Source organism: Lynx canadensis, chromosome B3 (genome assembly GCF_007474595.2).
Source record: "Lynx canadensis isolate LIC74 chromosome B3, mLynCan4.pri.v2, whole genome shotgun sequence".
Lineage (NCBI taxonomy): Eukaryota > Metazoa > Chordata > Mammalia > Carnivora > Felidae > Lynx > Lynx canadensis.
In genome coordinates this window covers 100,522,361-100,535,148 of record NC_044308.2, presented here as the reverse complement: position 1 = coordinate 100,535,148, position 12,788 = coordinate 100,522,361, and positions in this window count along the sequence as shown.

Genomic DNA, 12,788 nt, shown 5'->3' with positions numbered 1-12,788 from the left:
CAAACTGTGTACTTAAAATGGGTATATTTTATTATAAGTAAATGTACTTCAATAAAGTTGACTGATTATAAAGATTTTTTTTTTAATTTTTTTTTTCAACGTTTATTTATTTTTGGGACAGAGAGAGACAGAGCATGAACGGGGGAGGGGCAGAGAGAGAGGGAGACACAGAATCGGAAATAGGCTCCAGGCTCCGAGCCATCAGCCCAGAGCCTGACGCGGGGCTCGAACTCACGGACCGCGAGATCGTGACCTGGCTGAAGTCGGACGCTTAACCGACTGCGCCACCCAGGCGCCCCAAAAGATTTTTAATAATATGTCCCGTTAGAGTCCGCATAGAGCAGCAGGGAAGAAATGAAGATGAAGGTGAGTGGGCAGGGCTCTCCCCTCCCCCAGCCCTTACCTGGACAGTTGAGCTTTTTTGTTTTTTTTTAACATAGACCTCAACATGGAGTTCCAAAGCTTCCAGAAGAGAAAAAGAAAGAACACTACCGTTTTAAAAGTAGATGTCAACTGACCTGAGTATAAGTTGTGTACAACTATAGGTGGCAGGGAGAAAATAAGCTAACAAAAGAATCCCAGTGAAATAAAGGTAAACTAACATTCGAAACAAAAACTTTCTGGATGAGACACATGTCTGCTTCCTAGAGTGGCTTCAACCCAGTCCTTCCCAGACAGATGGAGATGGTCTCCAGATGGCGTGTGGTGCTTCTGGATGTGTGAATGGGCCTCGCAGGGGCTTGGACAAGCCCCTGAGTCTGCCTCCACCGCGTCCCCGGGCCCTGCTCAAGTTACCAGCAGGCCCCAGCCAGGGAGCGGCTGGCTGGGGTCCTGCCAGCACAAAACCTCTCCAGTTTTCCTCACAGTTTTCCCCTCTTCCTCGCAATGTTTTGGCAGCTGTGGGGCCTCCTTTCTCCTCCCTTTCAACTCGCCTAATGTTTCGAGCCACAGGGGAGACCCAGACCCTGCAGAACATCCCGGAATGCAAAGCATTTGCAATGAGTCACAGCTGCGGAGGTGCCAGCAAGGGCTGTTCCAGACCCCTAGAGGGAGCGGGGAGGGGTCAGCCAAAGCAGCTGCAGGGCCTGTGTCAAAGGCTGGACCCAGGACAGAGGAGCGGTGGCACTGGCTGGAATGAGGAAAGACAGCAATGGGAGAAAGGGTGCGTGGGGGCGGCTCCTCTGAACCTTCCCCACCTGCTTTCCAGTTCTCTAAGTCCTGAACATTTTCACAGAAAAAACAACCTTCTGGAATATAGAGGATTGCAAGTTGGTTTTTGGAAAATGATCCCTGGCAGTCTGCTAACCAACAATCAAGAAGGGCTGAGCTCCCTGGGCTTTGCAACACACTATTTTAAGATGCACTGTAAAAATGCAGTGGGCACTCTGTTCTTTACTCCAACACAGGGGGCATTCACTGGCTCTCACTGCCGGAAAATATTACTCCCTTGCAAGTCCCAGACAGAGCATTTGGGTGTCAAAACTTTGCCCTTTTGAAGCTTTTTTATTAATAACTGTGAATAGAGGATCCATTCTTAACATTCATCCAAAATATTTCTTTAAAACTATGGATAAGAAGTACTATCCCTCTCCCTTCTGCCCACCCGGCACCTACTTCTCCATTGTGGAAGCAAGCACTATTTATTATTCGTTTCTTGTGTATTTTTCCAGAAGTGTTCTTTGCATGTACAAACATGTCTGATGTATGTAAATTTTTATACAAATAGCATACATTACACAATGTTTCATTCTTTGTTTTTCACAGCCTTGGAAAGGTTTCATATCAGAACAAATAGAATTCCCTTGTTTATGTGTTCATTTTAACTGGATATTTAACAGTGCCCTGTTAATACACATGTCGTTTGTTTTCGTTCTTTACCCATTACAAACTGTGCTTCAGGTGGATATCCTTGAGTCTATATATAGGTCGAATTTGTAGAGGTGGGATTGCTATATTTTGACATTTTGCTATTTTTTTGTGTTTTTTTTCAAGATTTTATTTTTAAGTGATCTGTATACCCAACTTGTGGGTGAACTTATAACCCCAAGATCAAGAGTTGCATGCTCTACTGACACGGCCAGGCTCCCGGTATTTTGACATTTTGATATTTTTTCAAATTGTCCTTCATAGAGATTATTCCAATTTATATTCCATGCAAGAGTGTGTCTCTTTCCCTTATTCCTCAGCACAGGATTATCCAACTTTTTTAACCAATTAATAGGTTAAAATATGGTCTCTCATAATTCTAATTTGATTTCTTTCATTTCTTTCTTTCTTCTTTCTTTCTTTCTGTTTTATTTATTTAGTCTCAACAACCAATATGGGAGTTGAACTCACAATACTGAGATCAAGAGTCACATGCTCGCACCAAAAACCACAAAATACCTAGGAATAAATCTAACCAAACAGGTGAAAAATCTATACACTGAAAACTATAGAGAGCTTATGAAAGAAACTGAAGAAGACACAAAAAAAAATGGAAAAAGATTTCACGCTCCTGGATAGGAAGAACAAATATTGTTAAAATGTCAATACTGCCCAAAGCAATCTACATATTCAATGCAATCCTTATCAAAATAACACCAGCATTCTTCACAGAGCTAGAACAAATAATCCTAAAATTTATATGGAACCAGAAAAGACCCCAAATAGCCAAAGCAATCTTGAAAAAGAAAATCAAAGCAGGAGGCATCACAATCCCAGACTTTAAGCTATACTACAAAGCTGTAATCATCAAGACAGTATGGTACTGGTACAAAAACAGACACTCAGATCAATGGAACAGAATAGAGAACCCAGAAGTGGACCCACAAATGTATGGCCAACTAATCTTTGACAAAGCAGGAAAAAATACCCAATGGAATAAAGACAGTCTCTTCAGCAAGTGGTTCTGGGAAAACTGGACAGCGACATGCAGACGAATGAACCTGGATCACTTTCTTACACCATACACAAAAGTAAACTCAAAATGGATGAAAGACCTAACTGTAAGACAGGAAGCCATCAAAATCCTTGAGGAGAAAGCAGGCAGGAACCTCTTGGATCTTGGCCACAGCAACTTCTTACTCAGCATGTCTCTGGAGGCAAGGGAAACAAAAGCAAAAAATGAACTACTGGGATCTCATCAAAATAAAAAGCTTCTGCACAGTGAAGGAAACAATCAGCAAAACTAAAAGGTAACTGAGAGAATGGGAGAAGATATTTGCAAACGACATATCAGATAAAGGGTTAGTATCCAAAATCTATAAAGAACTTATTAAACTCAACTCCCTAAAAACAAATAATCCAGTGAAGAAACGGGCAAAAGACATGAATAGACACTTCTCCCAGGAAGACATCCAGATGGCCAACCGACACATGAAAAAATGCTCAACATCACTCATCATCAGGGAAATCCAAATCAAGACCACAATGAGATACCACCTCACACCTGTCAGAATGGCTAACATTAACAACTCAGGCAACAACAGATGTTGGTGAGGATGCGGAGAAAGAGGATCTCTTTTGCACTGCTGGTGGGAATGCAAGCTGGTGCAGCCACTCTGGAAAACAGTATGGAAGTTCCTCAAAATATTAAAAATAGAACTACTCTGTGACCCAGCAATTGTCCTACTAGGTATTTATCCTATAGGCTATAGGTATGCTGTTTCGATGGGACACATGCATCCTAATGTTTATAGCAGAACTCTCAACAACAGCCAAAGTATAGAAAGAGCCCAAATGTCCATCAATGGATGAATGGATAAATATTATGTATATATTATGTATATACACGCACACACACACACACACACACACACACACTGGAGTATTACTTGGCAATCAAAAAGAATGAAATCTTGCCATTTGCAACTACATGGATGGAACTGGAGGGTATTATACGAAGCAAAATTAGTCAGTCAGAGAAACACAAATATCATATGACTTCACTCATATGAGGACTTTAAGAGACAAAACAGATGAACATAAGGAAAGGGAAACAAAAATAATATAAAAACAAGGAGGGGACAAAACATAAGACACTCATAAATATGGAGAACAAACAGAGGGTTGTTGGAGGGGTTGTGGGAGGGGGCATGGGCTAAATGGGTAAGGGGCATTAAGGAATCTACTCCTGAAATCATTGTTGCACTGTATGCTAACTAATTTGGATATGAATTTTTAAAAATTAAATTAAAAATAAAATAAATTAATTTTTTAAAAAGTCACATGTTCTACCACCTTAGCCAGCAAGGTGCCACCTAATTGGGTTTCTTATTGGTAAGGCTAAGCATCTTTACCTATGTTTGAGAGGCAACAGTATTTTCTGTTCTGTGAGCTCTGTTCTCTGCCCATTCTCTATTGTACTATTGGTTCTGATTTGTTGAACTCTATGAATTAAGGAAAACAGCCCTTTGTCAATGTATATATAGAAAATTTTTGTCAGTTTGTTTTTCTTCTCCCCATGCATGCAATGTTTATTTCATACAGAATTCTTAGTTTTCTGCTATTGAAGTTAACTTTTCACTCCTGGCATCTAGAAAGTTTAGCTTCTATAGTATTTCCCCTGAAATTATGATAAATTTCTCCCATATTCCCCCATATTTTCTATATAATATATATTAGTTTACATTTAGCATTTATATCTGTGACCCAGCAGAATTTTCTGTAGTGGTAGGATCTAGGCTCCACCTTTCTCCAGATGGTTATCCAGTTATTCCCACACTATCTTACTGAAAAATCCAATCCTCACCCCATGAAGCTGAAATGCTACCTTTATCAGAAACTTAAGTTTTCAAATATATTTGTATAGTGATTTATTGCTGCATAATAAATCAACATCAATTTAGTGACAAAAATAACACACCTTTATTACCTTGTAGTTTCCGTGGGTCAGGAATCCAGGCATGGGTTAGCTGGGTCCTCTGCTTTAAGGATTTTCACAAAGCTCCATCAAAGTGTCAGCTGGGGCCGGGGTCTCATCTAAGGCTTGACTGGAGAAGGATATGCTGCCAAGCTCACATGGCTGTCGACAGGATTCGGTTTGTTGTAGGTTGTCAGATTGAGGGCCTGGTTTCCGGCTGGCTGGCTGCTGGAAGCCACTCTAAGTTCCTTGCCTCTCCCTACAACAGCTCACTTCATCAAAGCCAGCAGGGGAGAGAGTCAATAGACAGAGTCTGCTGACAAGTTGTTTACCATCTTATCCCATCCTACGTAATGTACAGAAGTAACATTCCACCCTCTATGCCACATTCTGTTGGTTAGGATTAAGTCACAGGTCCTACTTAAAGTCAAGGGAAGGGAATTATACAAGGGAGTGACTACTAGGATGTGGGTATTTACTGGGGGCCCAATGATTCATGTCCCTCTCACAAGGAAAATGCACCCACCTGCTCTCAAGTTCTGCAAAAGTCTCATCCCCTTAGAGCATCACTCTGAAGTCTGGACCAAGCCAGGTGTGGCTGAGGTTCCGCAGGTGCAGTTCATGAGGTCCAGCTCCTGGACCACAATTTCTGCTCATCTGTGGACCTGTGAGACAAATGTGAACTGTCACTTGCCCATGTACCTAACATGCAGGGTGGCAGGGGGGTGTGATGGGGGGGGGAGCAAGCAAAGGATAACAGAAACACTCCCATTCAAAAAGGAAGAACGTGGGAAGTAAAATAGAGTCACTGTCCACAGCAGTTCACAGGTTTAGATCTGTTCAAAATGTCTATACCCTGCATATACTGGTATATAGAGAGAGTTACATTGTGCTTACTAAGTTCCAAGGACTTTTCTAAGTGCTTTGTATGTATTAACTTATTTAGTCCTCACAACAGCCCTAGGAGGGTCACTATTACTATTATCCTGATACAGAAGGATATCCTGATAACCTAAACCAATGTACAGAAGAGAAAAATGAAATACAGAGGTTCAACAAGTTTGCAAGGTCATACAGCTAACAAGTGGCAGACCCAGACAGGAGGGGAGTATGCCTGAAAGAGCAATCTGTGGGAGGTGTGGGTGAAGGAGGAACTGAACTGGTGTTAGCTGGCAAAAATTCTTCCCGGTTCCTTATAACACAAAATTGTGTGTGTGTGTGTGTGTGTGTGTGTGTGTAATGCTTTAGCCCTTTCTACTCCAGAGTCTGCAGTGGTCAACAACTATGGGGCTGTTCACAATTCATAGGTATTTTTTCCTTACCCTACCTACTTCACTGACAGATGCTTCCTACAAATATGGCAGGAGTGTGTGTTTCTTCATTTAACCCCACCTCTCCTGCTGCTTCTCAGTGCCATCTGGAAACTCCCACAGTCAGCCTAAGCATCCTGTTCCCAACGTTTCTAACGAGGGAGTGTTGAATTCTCCCTCGTGGCATACTATGTGGGGGAATTTGTCTGAGACCCACACTGCAGGCATCCCTGCTGGTGTCTTCACCAGCCCTCTTTGATCTGCACCGCATCCGGCAGCCCTTCCCTTTATTGTAGATCAGGCCTTGAAGTTGTCACTTTGGGTTGCCCGCTCCATATCCATTCCCCTCTCCCTCCTTCCCAACAGAATCCCAACTTTCTTGAGGTATCCAATACCCTTATATGCAGCCCGAGAGATTCAAGAGATGGTTCCATTTCCTCTAATTCTGCTCTAGGAAAGTGCTCTGATTAACCTAAACCAATTTCAGTAATTCCTGTTCCCCTTTTGGCTGAGTTTGGTTCAGTAACCAAGGTTTAAGCCAAACAACATATGGCAATCCCTTTGGTGACAGCTACTGAACCAGAGGTGGGCATATGAACTGAGTTGGTCCATCAGGATTTTACTTGCTCTCTCATCTAGTGCATACGAACAAAGAATCATGTAGCCAAAATTGCTATAAGCAGCCATATTAGAAACACAAGGGGAACCAGGCTTCAGATGAATCGTATGGACAACAGTAATGAGAGGCAGAAAAAACCTAGGTGGCTGATGATATCGTTGAGCCTGCCGTATATTTGGAGCTCCTATTATATGAATTAGCACATTTCCTTATTTTTTTTTAATGTTTATTTTTGAGAGACAAGGGGGACGGTGGCGTGGAGAAGCAGAGAAAGAGGGAGACACAGCCTCCGAAGCAGGATCCAGGCTCTGAGTTGTCAGCATAGAGCCCAACACAGGGATTGAACTCACAAATCATGAAATCATGACCTGAGCTGTAGTCAGACGCTTGACCAACTGAGCCACCCAGGCGCCCCAACACATTTCCTTATTTTTAAAACCAGTCTGAGTCAGACTGGCTGTTGCTTTCAATGAAAATCTTCCAAATTAGTACAGAATTAAAGATGGTGCCTAGTTTGGTCAAAGTTATATCTTTTCTTTTCATTATTTTGGCTTTTTTTTTTTTTTTTTTGGTAATTTCTACATTGGGTTGATTACAATCACTTCTTTTTGAGTATGTTCAAAACTGACTAGTATTACTAATTACTTTCATGAACTCTAGAGTTCTAATAGTTAAAATAGGATTTTATCTGAAAGTACTTTATCTAAAAGTGCAATTAGCTTCAAAACACAGAACAATAGCATTGTCCAGGGAAAGCTCTGCCTCATAGTAATTGTCATGCTCAAGGTGACATCCCACACCACATTTGCACATGCCTCCTTAGACTTAGCACCTCCCGCCATATTTGTCTCTGTCAGTCATCCACCACTGGGGGCTGTGGGATGTTTGAGGCATGGGTTGGGTCCTCCTTGTCCAACAACTTAATATATGTACCCCTGTAACTTGAGTGGCCGCCAGACATGAAACACTCCAATATTCATTTCCAAATCTGAGTAATTCCAAAGGCCCTTAGATGCCCCAAGTATAAAAGCCGAAATCAGAATGGCACCCTGAATAAATAAATGGGGGCCTGAATGAAATAAAGGCTTCTCTAAATTTTCAAAACCCATTGTGATGATGGAGAGCAGGAGGAAATGTTACATCAGGCTTTTTTCCCCCTCAATTACTCATTGTGTTATATGTGCTTAATGTGTTGTGTGTTGACTCTCAAAATCTGGGTGGTCTTTACTATTTTCTCCCAATGAAAAGTAGAGAGCTTTTGTACTTGAGGCCCAGCATGGAGGATTGATTTAAGTAAGTCCAAAGGAAGACTGGATAGAGGCTAGGCTTGGAACTAAGCATCTCCCCAAGCCTGGGTAGCTTAGCTAGAAAGGGACAGGGTTTACAGGTTTTCTGGAAGTGACAAAGATGGGGTCCCATTTGCACAGTGTGTCAGATTGGGTGAGTAAAGGATGCCTCAGTCTCTGGAGGTGAACTTCCCCATCAGTGGAATGGACCACTCTGAAGAGCTACTGGGTTGGCCCAGATCACATTGTCTGCACAGGGGACCCTGGAGGCCCAGCACTCCACGGCTGCAGCAGGAACAGAAAGTGCAACCTCAACAATGTCCAGCAAATTTTGTTTCATCTCTTGGTTTGTGCTTTTTGCATTTTAAGACGTCCTTCCCCATGTGTGATATAGGTCACAACGATTTCTACTTTTTCTACTAACTTCATGATCGTTTTGAAAATAGATCTTTAACCCTTTGGGAGCTAACATTTGTCTATACAGTAGGTAGGGATTCGGTTTTATTTTTCTCAATATAGTGAGCCAGTTTTCTCACCTAGTAAACAGTCTGTCCTTTCCCACATTTATATGTGGGAACCAAGTTTTAATCTAAGCACAGCTCTGTCTCTAAGCCACCTGTTACTCTGTTCCAAGTATCCATTTGTCTGTTCTTGAATCAGTATCATAATGTCTGAAATGATTGTGGCTTAGTAGTATGTCTAAAATATCACTGCTATGTCTTTCTTTTTCAAAGTAGACTTAGCTAAATCATGAACTTGTTTTTCCAAATAAATTTCAGAATAACTTTTCAGTGTTTCTCAAAAACAAACAAAACAAAACCTGCTATTTTGATAAGATTGAATTCATACATTAATTTGGAGAGAATCTTCATTTTCGTAACATTAAGCTCTTCTGTTCATGAGCGTGGAATACCCCTCCATTTATTCAGATCTTTTATGTCCTTTTTTTAAAAAAAGATTTTATTCTTAAGTCATCTATACACCCAACCTGGGGCTCAAACTCACAACCCTGAGATCAAGAGTCACATGCTCCACCAACTGAGCCAGCCAGGTGCTCCCTTTTATGTCCCTTAATAAAGTTTAAAATTTTTCTTTCTATAGTTCAAGTGTCTTCTTTAATTCCTAGAGTCACTTGCAGATTTTGTTGCTCATGTGAAAGATATCTTATTTTTCTATTACATATTTTCCAGTTGCTTGTTGCTAGTGTAAAGAAATGCTATTGATTTTTATCTCATCAATTATTTATACCTCACTGAGAACAAGTTGATAGATTCTTCCCTGTGAGGAGATTTTCATAGGTAGGAAGTGGAAGAGGAAAAGGAACATGAAGACACATCTGTGAGGACAAGAGTCTCCCTAAGAAGCCCAAAGGTCAGAGAAGAGAGCTGCCAGGTACTTTGGAAACCAATTTTATTACTTCACCTTTTCCCCCTGAAGCTTCATAGAATTATTCTAATTCTAGCATGCAGGCCAGACTCTTCAGAAATGTGCCATCTTTTCCTCTGTGACTGACTCCAACTTCAGGGCCTGCTGGAGCCCTGTCAGCCCTCAGCACCATCACCACGCCCTCGCCAATGCAGGCAGTCTCCTGGTTTGGCAGCTTCCCCACTGGCCTCCCACATTCAAACTCCCCAAACATCTGTGCCATCACATCCATCCATTTATCGTGCCACTCCTCTACTCAATACTCTGCAACCGGGATCCTCACCTCCTTCAGACTAGAAGCCAGAGTCATTACTGCCGCTCACAAGACTCTCCACGAGCCGGTCTCCCATTTGCCCTCTGACCTCATCACCTACTGTGCCCACTCCTGCCCACTTTGTCTTACTATGTGAGGCCCCTTGCTATTTCTCCAACTTGGCAAGCGAGCTGCAGCCTCGGGGCCTGAATAATTACACGTTGCTTCATAAAATGCACTGAGCAGCTTAAAACAACAAAGGTTTATTATTTCTCACAGTTTTTAAGGGTCAGAAAGCTGGGAGTGGCTTAGCTGGCTGGTTCTGACTGGAGGTCTTGGATGAGAGTGTAGTGAAGCTTTGGGCTATAGCTGCAGTCTCATCTGAAGGCTAAACTAGGGGAGGATCCCCTTCTAGGCTCACCCACAAGGTTGTTGGCAGGCCACAGATCCTCATGGATTTTTGGACTAAGGGTCTCACTTCCTTCCTGGATGCTGCCCAGACACTGCCCTCAGCTCCTTGCCACACAGGCCTCTCTGTAGAGCACAGAGCAGCCCTCCTGGCAGTTGGCTGTCCCTAGGGAGAGTGGTATGGGAGAAAATGAGCAATCCAGAATGGAAGCTGCAATCTCTTTAAAATCTAACTGTAGCAATCTCTATCAAATAACACCAGCATTCTTCACAGAGCTAGAACAAACAATCCTAAAATTTGTATGGGACCAGAAAAGACCCCAAATAGCCAAAGCAATCTTGAAAAAGAAAACCAAAGTGGGAAGCATCATAATCCCAAATTCAAGCTATACTACAAAGCTGTAATCATCAAGACAGTATGGTACTGGTACAAAAACAGACACTCAGATCAATGGAACAGAATAGAGAACCCAGAAATGGACCCACAAACATATGGCCAACTAATCTTTGACAAAACAGGAAAGAATATCCAATGGAATAAAGATAGCCTCTTCAGCAAGTGGTGCTGGGAAAACTGGACAGCGACATGCAGATGAATGAACCTGGATCACTTTCTTACACCATACACAAAAGTAAACTCAAAATGGATGAAAGACCTAACTGTAAGACAGGAAGCCATCAAAACCCTAGAGGAGAAAGCAGGCAACAACCTCTTTGATCTTGGCTGCATCAACTTCTTACTCAGCATGTCTCTGGAGGCAAGGGAAACAAAAGCAAAAATGAATTCTTGGGACCTCATCAAAACAAAAAGCTTCTGCACAGCGAAGGAAACAATCAGCAAAACTAAAAGGTAACTGAGAGAATGGGAGAAGATATTTGCAAACGACATATCAGATAAAGGGTTAGTATCCAAAATCTATAAAGAACTTATTAAACTCAACTCCCTAAAAACAAATAATCCAGTGAAGAAATGGGCAAAAGACATGAATAGACACTTCTCCCAGGAAGACATCCAGATGGCCAACTGACACATGAAAAAATGCTCCACATCACTCATCATCAGGGAAATACAAATCAAAACCACAATGAGATACCACCTCACACCTGTCAGAATGGCTAACATTAACAACTCAGGCAACAACAGATGTTGGTGAGGATGTGGAGAAAGAGGATCTCTTTTGCATTGTTGGTGGCAATGCAAGCTGGTGGAGTCACTCTGGAAAAGAGTATGGAGGTTCCTTAAAAAATGAAAAATAGAACTACCCTACGACCCAGCAATTGCCCTACTAGGTATTTATCCAAGGGCTATAGGTATGCTGTTTCGAAGGGACACGTGCATCCCAATGTGTATAACAGTGCTATTGACAATAGCCAATGTATGGAAAAAGCCCAAATGTCCATCGATGGATGAATGGATAAAGAAGATGTGGTGTGTGTGTGTATGTATGTATATATATATATATATATATATATATATATATACAATGGAGTATTACTTGGCAATCAAAAAAAATGAAATCTTGTCATTTGCAACTTTGTGGATGGAACTGGAGGGTATTTTGCTAAGTGAAATTAGTCAGAGAAAGACAAATATGATATGACTTCACTCATATGAGGACTTTAAGAGACAAAACAGTTGAACAAAAAGGAAAGGAAGCAAAAATAATATAAAAACAGGGAGGGAACAAAACATAAGGGACTCTGAAACATAGAGAACAAACAGAGGGTTGCTGGAGGGGTTGTGGGTGGGGGCTAAATGGGTAAGGGGCATTAAGGAATCTACTCCTGAAATCATTGTTGCACTATATGCTAACTAACTTGGATGTAAATAAATAAATTATAAAACAAACAAACAAACAAAAAACCTAACTGCAAGGGGCGCCTGGGTGGCTCAGTCAGTTAAGCGTCTGAATTTGGCTCAGGTCATGATCTCATGGTTCATGGGTTCAAGCCCCACGTCAGGCTCTGTGCTGACAGCTCAGAGCATGGAGCCTGCTTCAGATTCTGTGTCTCCTCCTCTCTCTGTTCCTCCCCCGCTTGTACTCTCTCTCTCTCTCTCAAAAATACATAAGCATTAATTTTTTTAATTTAAAAATTAAAAAATAAAACCAAACTACAAAAGTAACATACCATCAGTTCTGTCATATTCTATTTATTTCAAATTCAGCCCACACCCAAGGGCAGGGGGATTAAGTTCTGATTCTCGAAGGGTTTCATGCCTTCATGGACATATTTTTTATAACAATCACAAGACCTTTGCACCTGTTCCCTCTGCCAAGGATCACTGCATGGCTGGGTCCTTCTCTCATTCAGGTCTCTGCTCATCAGAGACGCTGCTTGTGATCTTCCCGTCTAAAGTAGTGTTGTTCTCTCTTCCAGTCCTTTGTGGGTTTTTTCCTTATCATCTGAAAGATTTCATCATTTGTCTTCCCACTAGAATATTAGCTTAATAAAGGTAAGAACTTTGTTTTACTTACCATTAAATCGCCAGGAACCTAGAATTATCACTGGCCTATAGAAAGCCCTCAATAAATACTTATAGGGAAAGAGAAGAAAGAGGAGGGATGAGAATCCCAGAATAAGGTCCACATCTTTAATGTCTTCCAGATGGAGATCTTGTTCATGTCTAGAGTATATTCCATCT